Below are 11326 nucleotides of genomic sequence, written 5' to 3'. Positions count from 1 at the left end.
ATGAGTCACTGAAGTCTAGTGATTGTATTTGCACAGCTGACAACATTACACCCACCCTGCAGACTTTTTGTGCAGATGTCTGGAATGCCGTCAGGTAACTCGATAAATGAAAGGTATGATCCCAACTAAAGTGTCCAAAGCATTAATTTTATTATCAAGGGACCAACACCCATAGGGAGAAGCGATTTGCTCAAGATCCCATAGCAGAACTGGGATAAAACCTAGGCCTTCTGACATCTGACTAGCTGTTCTTTCCACCACCTTCTTTGCTTCCCAAATCATAATGAGCCTTGGCCCAACGACTTACAATAGAAACAAAGAAAGAAAGAAAGAAAAGAAAAACAACTACATCACAGCCCACGTCTCTAAAATTTCCAGGCTAATTTTATAGATTTAATTGGATTGGCATGGACAAGATTTGTCTTAATAAGAGAACGCATTCATTGGGTTGTAAAGCACTACCCCAAGCAGGAGACAGCATGTGACAAATTACAGAAATAACAAAGCTCTGAATGGTCACACAAGTGCACCTGCAGCTGGCCCACCTGGGGCTGTGATTTCATTACCCTCGTAAACCAAGGCAAGGTCAGGCTTAGTCAGACTTCGATTAAGAGGCCCCCAAGGAGATCCCAGGTGCAAAAGGAACTAGCATAGATGCGACGAGAGATATGTGAGAACCTCTCTTTCCTGTCCCGAAGCAGGCCCTGTTGAGACAGCTAAATCATGAGGGTTAGTAAACTAGGTGCAAAGAGCTGTCACATGGGGCCGTGGGCCAGAGGCCAGAAAACTTGGGTTAGATTTGTCTTGGGCCTTTGTTAGGAGTGGGGGCCAGGGAAGGTTTTCATAAACTGCATAGCGAGGCTAACCTTGCAAGTTTGTTCAGGTGCAGCTGTTCCTGGGGGTGGGGGGTGGCAGGAAGAGTAAATCTGTTCCTTGATTTGCTGGTAAGTGGCCTGTGTTCTGTGAGATGGTGCCAGTTGGATGAGAGTGAAGCCAAAATCCTTGAACCTTGGGAATGGCATGTGAAGCCAGGCGACCTGGCCACATTTCAGGTCTCCCAATTAGATCTGCTTTTCTAAGTGGCTCCTACAGTTTCCAATTTTCCTTCTCAGAGTTGACCATGCAAAACGGTCCTGCGTAAGGAATGCCTCTTCCAACACCACTTGGCAAAATGCCTTGGGCTAGAATGGAGGCAGAGGTGGCACAGAATAGTTGGTGCCAGGCTTTCAAATGTGTTCTGTGTAAGGTTGCCTTAGGGCTTTCTTGGGAGACAACGTGGTTAAGTCAGCCATGGCTGACTTGGGGCAAAATGTTCTGTGGCCTTTAGGTTATGCATATATCCTAGCAAAGTCCGCGATGTCCAGCAATTACAACGGGCATTTAGCGGGAACGAATGGAGGTACTTCTTGGCTGAGAATCAGGATTCAAATACTAGACTTGCGTATGCCATGATGTTACTGGGCCTTGTAGGTAATTCCCATAGCTTTTGGAACCTAAGGTCTACAATATTTTCAGCAGCTTTATTCATTCCATGCCATGTTAAGTGGTAAACTTACAGGCTGGAATGTGGCTTCACGGTGATTCGATCGAGGCACACTGATGGAGGAGGTGATCGCCAGAGATTCTTGGATTGTAGGGAGATAGTTCAGACAAGGTAGTTATTGGAAATAACCAAAGATTGGACAACAGAGGATGGGTCAACGTTACATGTAAGGATCATGAAGAGCCAATAGTCAGGACAGTAAATTTTGTCTTCTAGTAGGAAGATCAAATTTATGGCAGGGAATGGGAGGCCAAGTCCAAGAGGGTCTGAAACAACACAGATCCTACAGTGATGTGGGAAAGATAGGGGAGCGGGGGTCAACAGCAGAATCCTGAGGGTTTTTTAATTTTTTTTTAATTTTTTATTTTTTTACTGGGGCTGGGGTTCTCGTGCTTTTATTTCATTTCACTTTCTGCTTTGGTTGGCTCTGTGGTGCGTGAATATACCCACTCTGAGTTCTTTATTAACTTTCTTGAAATCTGTTTGGATTTTGTTGTTTTTGCTAGAATTAACCTAGACAAATGAGTCCAAAGTACACCTACAAGCTCGGTCATTGATTGGTTTGGCGAGGTCCAAAGCCTGTTTTGTAAAAACTCAATTATCTAGCTGATTTAGGTCCACGTGTGCAACTGCAGATTTTCACCAGGGGAGAATATTGGGAAAGCAAAATAAAATGTGGTTTAAAAATAAAAGGAAGAAGAAGACGGGGTGACTGCCAGAAACCTTTTGTGACCGTGGCTCGATAACACTGAACTCTCACGAGCCTTAATGATGATGATGATTTCCGTGCCACTGTTGACAGAAAGGGGGAAGCCATTGGCTCAGCTCCCTGTAGACGAGTGAACATCCTCCAAATATCCAGCAAGCTGGTATCACCTCTGCTTGTTAAGCATTTGCCCCGCTGCAGTCTAGCGAAGGGACCTCGTGACCTGTGGTCTCCTTCCCTCCTTTCTTCCCTCTCTCTCTGTCTCTCTCTGTCTCTCTCTCTGGGTAGCAGACTGGTTCTAACTTGGCCTGGAGTCGTAGATGAAGAAACCTTCTCAATCTCAAGAGCAACCTGTTTCTCTAAAAGCCTGAGCCCACATCAAACATTCTGCCACGAGAGGCACCTAGGGGGGATTCCTGGAGGAAGATCTGGGACTTCTGAGCAAGCATGTGAGAGAGAGCCCTCAATGCGTCGAGGCAGATGGCCACAGCGAGTGCGAAATGGGTGGGAGAGTGGGGCCCGACCACTTGGATCTGGGTCACCTGAGATGCAGGCGGAAGAGGGATCGTGGCCCTCTGAGCACCCAGGTGGCAGGAGCAAGATTAGAGTTTGTTGAGACCATGAAGCGGATGGCAAAAATTGCAGGCGGCCGGTGCCTCAGTGCTCAGAGGAACACGGGAGTGTCTTTGGGGTGACAGAGGTGTCTATTGCCCGCTAAGTGATGTGGAGCCAGCCTCCTGACATCTGTGTCTGCTTTCTCATTTATAAAAATAAGGAAACTGATACCTAGCTCGTAGGACTGTATGAGAAAGATCGGAACCCCTTGTGAGCACCAAAAAACAGAAACAAAAACAAAAACAAACAAAAAAACAACAACAAAACAAAACAAAAACAAAAAAACCAAAACAGAACAGAAGTTCTATGTATGGCCTTTGTCATTCAGAAAAGTAAAAGCCAGAAGAAATGAATAGCATGGTCTTCGCGAAGGCGCACTTGACCGCGTGAGTGTCTGTGTCTCTGGGTGTGTGTGTCCACGTGCACACGCGCACGCGTATGTGTGTGTGAATAGAATGGAAGAAAAAGAAAAAAAAAAAAAACCTGTGATTTGAGTGTCCTAATATTGCCAAGAGGCCAGGCCTGGCCACTCCAATTTCCAGAACTGCTTTACTGTCTTAATGGGATGTCAGGGGCCCTGAAAGGGATCTGGGAAAGCTGTCATTAAAAACAGCCCCGGGGGGCGGGGGGGGGGGGGGGGTCACCCGCTGGGTTCCTGGATTCCAGGATTCAGATCTCATGAGCTTTGTTTTGTGTGTGTGTGTGTTTTTAGTGAGCTAACTCTTTAGTTAGTGCTTTGGTTTCCTCCTTTGTAAAATGGGGATAATAAGAATGCTTCCTCTAGAGTCATGAAGCTTAAATGCGTTCATATAAGTAAAGTTCCTGGGTACCCGTGTGGCTCAGTCGGTTGAGTGCTGACTTCAGCTCAGGTCATGATCTTGTGGTTTGTGAGTTCCAGCCCCGCGTCGGACTCTGTGCTGGCAGCTCAGAGCCTGGAGCCTGCTTCGGATTCTATGTCTCCTCCTCTCTCTGCCCCTCCCCTGCTCTCTTTCTCTCTCTCTTCTTTCTCAAAAATAAATAAACATATATATATATGTATATATATACGTATATATACATACATACATATATATATATATATATATATGTATATATATATGTAAAGTTCCTAGAACAGTGCCTGGCACATAGTAATTTTATAGCAAATGTTGGCAATTACTAGTACTCAAGACTTTGATGAAAGCAATGGAAACTCAGCCCACAAAACCACGAGTATCTGTATGCACTGAATTCCGCACACGATGTACCCACACAGCACACATCAGGATGCTGGCGATAGAAATGCCTCCTGTCAAGAGACAGGCCCGGGTGGAGGAAAGGGTCAGTATGTAGGATACAAAGGAGACAAGCAAGGAAGCAGAAAGGCTGGGGCTGACCCTCAGCTTCATGGTGGAGTTGGATTGCGTTGGCAATTTTTCTGAGGACCAATGAGTTTCGAGAAAAAAAAATGTCTTCTACGTCTTTCTGCTGTCTCTAGCACCAAACATAGTATGAATTTTCTGTGAATGACAGGTGTCAGAAAACTCCAAAAGCAGGCAATTGTGGAACTTCGTATTCAATTACCAAAGAATGCCCAAGGATCGTTCCATTTAAAAATACTGAGCAGTTTGGGGCACCAGGGTGGCTGAGTTAGTTAAGCGTCCAACCTTGGTTCAGGTCATGATCTCACAACTCTGACTTTGAGCCCCATGTGGGGCTCTGGGCTGACAGCGTGGAACCTGCTTCAGATTCTCTGCCTCTCAGTCTCTCTCTGCCCCTCCCCCATCAGCCTTTCTCTCTCTCTCTCTCAAAAATAAATAAACATTAAAAAAAATGCTTACCAGTTTAATTGTAATCTTGGTTCACTTGCACTTAAAATGTTTTTCCCTTATTTTTCACATTATCCAGTAGAATACTTCTCTCATTACTAATATATAACCAAGTTCTCAAGAAGATATATGTTGGCATAAAAATTACAGGAATAACTGTTGTCACTTAAGTGAACTGAGGTGTTTACTTGGCTCCAACTGTTTCCCGGAGCGATATTTACTTCCCTTAATTATATCGAAATATAAATCACCAAAATAGTTCCTAAAGCATAGGGAAAACAACCTTAATTCTCAGTGTAATTTAAAGCAAATGACTTGGGTGCCATGAGTCCCGCATTTTCCTCTTGTGGCCCTAAGAGGGTATAACCCCGTCATTGTCATGGAATCAAACCCCACACACACTACTGAACAATGTGATGGGCCTGGGCATGAGAAGGACTTCACTACTGCTTTCTGGTTGCTACAATCTGGTTGAACGTCATGGAGGAAGGTATTTATCTAAACCAGGTGTTAAATCTCTACCTGAAAGGTGTCTATGGCAGAACAGGTATGTGCATCTTACAGAACCGCCATTTTAAAAAGCAGGGATGGTTTCCTTGAGAGAAACGAGAGGTACTGAATCCAGGTCGAGCCAAAGGGAGAGCTTTCGGAAGGAACGGGGAGCTGTGTTGTGGGAGAGGGTTCCCCGATGTATGTCGCTTTCTGTCTCTCTCTGAGCTATCTTTGCTGTCCTCTGGGTCCCCTTCCATTTCCCTCTGGAGGAATCTCTCAACCATTAGTCTTTAAACACGGCATTTTCAACCTGCTTCTCTACATACCAGTTCGTGTGGGTTTTTGACACACTCGGTAGAATGTGGCTACTCCAGGACTCCAGGTGGGTTCTCTCAGTGCTGGTAGTAGCAGAGATAGGTTATAACATCGTGCTCAATTCCAGATAGCCGGAGCAGTGGATTTGGCTCAGCTCAGTCAATGGCTCCTGGTCCACTTCTGTCCCAGTCCACTCCAACCAGTGAGAGGCAAGTAACCATTGCTGTAGGGTCCGTCCCAAAGGTGGATATGGGTCCCTAAAGAGCTATATCCTACAGAAGCACTATACAAATGGTGACATAGAGATTTGATCCCTCCTTGGTCCTTTAGGGAAACGACCACATTAAGAATGAAATTGGACAACGTGTGTGAACATGCCTTCTAAACCAAAGTAGCCCTGGGGACTGCAGGGATTGAAAGGTGCTGGGGGAGAATATGAGTTTCCACATCACATAGACCTGGGCTCAGGTCTTAACTCTACCACATCTTGGGTGAGTGTTCTAAGGTAAGGGTGCTCGACATTTCTTGGTGTCTTCGTCAGTAAAATGAGCAACATAATACATAGCTCCCGTGCCCGAGGATTGGATGACACCCAGCAGGCACTCTACATATCTTGGCTCTTTCCCCTCCTTCCAGCCCCTCGCTAACACTGTAGATTCCCTCCAGCCATCATTATCTGGCGAGTGCCAGCAGTGATCAACCACTGGCTTCGGTTGGGTCGTGAGGAAGCTGTGTGGCCATTAGTGTCTTAGTTATCTGACCACACAGCCCCATCGCCCTACCCACAGGGAAGCAAGTGGTTGCATCAGCGCAGAATCTGTAACACTGGCCTCGCCTTTCTATTTTCCCCTCTTCTTATGACTCTGCCTGTTCTGGAAATGGTCTTAAGCAAGTATGGCTCATATCATTAATAGAAATAATAAGCTGATGTATGCATAGCATTTTATGGTGATAAACTAAAAGGGCCCCATAGGAGTCAAATAGCACAAAAATATGATCATATTTACTAGATAGCACCGCTCTGCTTTATGTTGGGGTATAGCGGAGAACCAAGTATTGGAGAGAAAAATCATATAACTTGCATGTGTGTGTGTGTGTAAATATAATTACCATTATTATACTGATTAGTGCTCTGAATCTAATAAATAGAGTGTTTAAGAATCAGGAGGGTTAGTTTGAAGAGATCCATTATATCAAGGAGCCGAGGAGGACTCTCTAAGGAAGCAACACCGAAATAGCGACCTGGAGCCTAAGAAAGAACTGGCGACATGAAGAGCATTCTAGGCCCGGGCACTACTGTGCACGATGGCATCAAAGCAGGATAAAATGCAAGATTTTCAAGGAAAGTGATGGAGAGCAGGCTGTCTCGACCATGATGAGCAAGGAAGGGGTGAGAAATTCAAGAGGAGACCGAAGAGGCAGATGGGGCCAGTTCTTGCCTTGAAGATCACGGTTAAGACCTTACTTTGGCCAAGGTCATGGTCAGAGATTTTATGAGCAATGTGAAATCATTGGCATGTTTCGGGCCGTGGAATAAAATTAGATTTGTGTTTCTAGCTGACTGCCATGGGGCAAGCAGTGAGGATAGTCTAGTCTAGTTGGACCAGGGCTCTCCCTGTCTCCAGGACAAGGGCCTGCAAGTGCTTCCAGTTACTAGGTTCCTGGCATTTCCTAGCACTCTGCTAAACATCTGGCACAAAAGCCCAAACTGCTTAATGCATAAACCACAATGTTTATTCCCCTCATGCAAGACTGCTCTCACGCTTGTTCCATAAAAAGGGAAGCCAGTGTGTCCAGCCACACAAGTTCCATTGGCTTCTCAATATGCCAGAAGAATGGGAGACCTGCGTGCTTTTCTGACCCGACTGGCAGTGAGTGCCAGCCTAGACCAAGGGGCGTTTGTAGGTGTTCTCTCAAACGCCGTGCAACATCAGTCTCATGGCTGCTGCGCAGAAGATGGACTTGAGAAGGAGAAAGCAGATTCCCACCTGGGTAGGATGAAGAATGATAGTGAGTGAGGGGACTGTTAAAGGCTGAACTGTGCCTCTCCCAAATTCATATGTTGAAGTTCTAACCCCCAGTGCCTTGGGATGTGGCTGTATTTGGAAAAGGGGGCCTTTAAAGAGCTGATTAAGGTAAAAGGAGGTCATTAGGGTGAGCCATCATCAAATATGACTGGTATCCTTGTAAGAAGAGGTGTCTGGACACACAAAGAGAGATGAAAAACACACGTGGACATAGAGGGGAGACCAGATGAAGACCCAGAGAAAAGGCGGCCATGCGTAAGCTAAAGAGAGACACTTTGGAAGAAACCAAATCCTTGATCTTGGACTTCTAGATTCTCAAGTCCTCTCTCTCTCTCTCTCTCTCAATCTGTGTGTGTGTGTGTGTGTGTGTGTGTGTGTGTGTGTGCAGGTACCAAGGAAAGGCCATATGAGCACACAAAGAAAAGGCACCCAAGGAGAGAGGTCTCTCCAGATGACAATCCTTCCCACACCTTGATTTTGGACTTCCAGCCTCCAAAACTGTGAGAGAATAAATGTCTGTTGGTTAAGCCACCCAGTCTGTGATATTTAGTTATGGCAGCCTGAACAAGCTAGCACAGGGATCTAAGTCAAGAAGGGCAAAAGAAAAAAGCCAAGAGGCTGACATGAACCAAGAAGGATAAGGGCAAAGGCTGTGGACTCAAGGAAGTTGTCATTAGTGAGGTCCACCACATTCTTCCAGTTATTTTGGGGGTTACAAGGCTGGACTATATTTCCTCTGCCCTTTGAAGATAGTGGTGGTCCTCTGTCTGGCTTTGGCCAAAGGAAGGTGAGTGAGGGTGACAGACACTATATCCAGACGGAAACTTTGAGTCCAGTATTTACCTCTCATCTCTGTTTCCCTGGGTTACAGAGTTGGGTGATGGGAAACAGAGCTCCCCATGAACCTGTGAAGGATGTATAATATGGCAGAGAAATGAGCCTTTGTTGCTCAAGCCACTGAAAAGTTGTTTCCGTGGTTTGACCTGACCTATTGTGAATGATACACCCATACCACTGAGCTCCTCCACTCAGGTTTGGGAAAAAGTGGAAAAAAGCCCATGCTGAGGAACTTCAGAAAACACTCCAGGTATGACAAAGATGTCCGCAATGCACCCACCCAGGCTTTGGCATGCCAATCCAAGAGCCTGGCCGAGATAAGTGAGCATGTGACAGCTGAACTCACACAGGGGTTGTTACTCTCTCTATGCTGCTCGCGAGCACAACATTTGCCTATGTGCTGGAGAATATTGTCCACTCTTTACATGTCTCATGATGGAACTGTGATACTCAGCGTTTGTCTGATATTCCAAGTATTTTAGGGAGCTCTTGGGCAAGACTGGGAAGCCCAAACTCCCAGTGTTCTCTGAGCCTCACGAAGGGTGTACGTGCAGGCAAAAATGCTCTCAAACAAGTGGTATAATAAGATTAATGTGAAAGGAATAAGATATAGAAGGATTATAAGAAAAAATAATATATATCAAACTTAAGGGTCCAACTGGTGAATTCAGTTGAAGAAAACACTGGGTCCCAAGCATCCTGGCCTTTGCAGTGAGGAGAATGTGCTGGCTTATGGTTCTTAGAACAACAATGACAACCGAAAGGTCTAGATTTGCATACAGACAGATCTGAATTCAAATATGAGCATGTGGCTACTAGTTCTATGACCATGGACCAGTCAGTCATCTCGATGAGCCTCAGTTCTTTTGTGGGAGAAATGGGGATAATAACATTGATGTCACAAGGCAACTGTGAAGGCAGTTGAAACGATTTGTGTAAAACATCTGCATGCTGCCTGGTTCAATTAGGGTTAGTGTCTTTCCTTTGTCCCTTCCTTCCCTCTGTGCCCCCCTTCTTTCCTTCCTGAGTGAAGAAAGGAACATACGGGGGAGAAGATGGTTCTTGAAGCACAGAACAATGGGCTCCTCTTGTGTTGTGACTCAGTTCTTTCCAAGAAGCTCCACGTTCTGGGGGCGCCTGAGTGGCTCAGTCGGTTGGGCGTCTGACTTTGGCTCAGGGCGTGATCTCGCGGTCCGTGGGTTCGAGCCCCGCGTCGGGCTCTGTGCTCACAGCTCAGAGCCTGGAGCCTGCTTCGAAGTCTGTGTCTCCCCCTCTCCCTCTGCTCTTCCCCTGCTCATGATTTGTCTCTCTCTCCTTCAAGAACAGAAAAACATTTAAAAAAATAAAAAAAAAAAAGAACCTCCATGTTCTATCTTCATCTTTTGGTCTCACATGAACAAGATTTACTCCTGGGGCCTCTTTGATCTGTGGCTAACAGTATATAAGACCATCTTGAGGGTGCCAACCTTCTGGGTTATGTTCCTATTCTCTATTTTTAAAGGAAATAATTTATGAAAATCTCCAGCAATGTGCTGGCACACAACAGTCACCTCATGTGCATGGACTGATGACTCACTCCATGGCACATACATTATCGTTCCATTCCCGTGGCATTTCTTTATCCTCACCCACACACAATGCCATTTCTGCTGCCTTTTCACGTCCGGCACACCACGCAAGCACCCAATCCAAAGTGCCGCATCCAAGACAGAGATGGCCCTAGAGCTCCGTGCTACATATGAGAGGGAGAAACCTTAACGGAGCAGTGACGTCAGCTCACGCACATGATATCTACTTTGTTTTAAGCTTATTCTTGGAAACGTGGATGTACAAGGATTCTATACACTTCTCTCAAACTTAGAGTGTAAAGGTGATAAATAACATTACATAAACTCACGATCCCCTTCGAAGGCTGACAAAGGCCGAGTCAGAAACGCGCACCTAGTCTCTTGCTCGTCACAACGTAAGGGCTGCAGTGACAGCAGGCTGGTGAATCAGAGACCCCCCCCCCCCCGCCTTCATGGTCCCCACACAGCTGGCTCTTCCATTCCATTTCCAGGGCCGTTGGCCTTCATGAGAGACAAGGGGCTACCAAGATGACTTCAGATGCACGTGCCATTTTGATTTACTCTTCGAATTGTTAAAGTTCCTGGGTTACCACTTTCTAATCTGACCAGAGGTATGGAGAGGGGCCTGGCAGGGATAAGACATGAAGCCTTTAGAAAACGGGAACATACAACAGAAAAAAAATCCTTTGTGAAAAAATAAATAGCTGAGGGAAATGTGTTGAAACATTATTTAATGAGTATGATTCCAAATAGTGGTGTGGCTTTTGTTTTGTATCAAATTAGCATGTCTCAAACATCCCTAGGTCCCTGAGAATTACAGTTGTGGCCTTGTGCTGTTGCAATTTGATTTGATTTATCCACACTGGGTTTTGGAGATCCCCTGTGGCAACAAACTATTAGAAATACTTTTTTTTTCCTCCCTTGCTTTGATGGCTTTGGAAGTGAAATTCTCCTCCATGGATCAGCGGCCATGCTTTTGTACCTGGTCTGTGGGGCATGTTAACTCATATAACAGAGATTTTAAAATGAAAAATGTGGAGTGCTCTGCCTGTTTGTGTTTCTTTAATTCATTCTCCCTTATATTCTTAACGCGATACAGAATTCTTAATTCAGAATGATCATTGTCCATGCATTTATTTATGTATTCATTTAACATTTTTTTAGAGGAGTGCTCATGTGCCAGGCACTGTTCTAGGCACTTGGAAGACAGTGAATTAAACAGATAGATAATCTCAGCTCTCAGGGACTTACTATCTCCAGGAGGAGAGAGAAAATAAAAATAACTACAAAATGGTAAGTTATATGAAACATTAAAAGATGTAAATATTACAGGAAAGTGGAAAAGTCAGAAGATGGTCAAGGGATCAGGAGTGCCTGGTGAGAGCAGGTTCAGTTAAAGAAAGTTTTTTTAATGT

The 11326-nt window shown here is 45.3% G+C and overlaps 1 non-coding gene across 1 annotated transcript; it reads left to right on the top strand.

The window, feature by feature from the left end:
• Positions 1-9478: 9478 nt before the first annotated feature.
• TRNAQ-UUG (transfer RNA glutamine (anticodon UUG)) lies at positions 9479-9563 on the top strand. The gene has a single exon. It is a non-coding gene; the product is annotated as a tRNA-Gln (tRNA).
• Positions 9564-11326: the final 1763 nt, after the last annotated feature.

Source organism: Panthera uncia (assembly GCF_023721935.1).
Source record: "Panthera uncia isolate 11264 chromosome B3 unlocalized genomic scaffold, Puncia_PCG_1.0 HiC_scaffold_1, whole genome shotgun sequence".
NCBI classification, from domain to species: Eukaryota; Metazoa; Chordata; class Mammalia; order Carnivora; family Felidae; genus Panthera; species Panthera uncia.
Note: the sequence above shows the minus strand (reverse complement) of the source record. Positions and strands in the feature narration are given on the sequence as shown.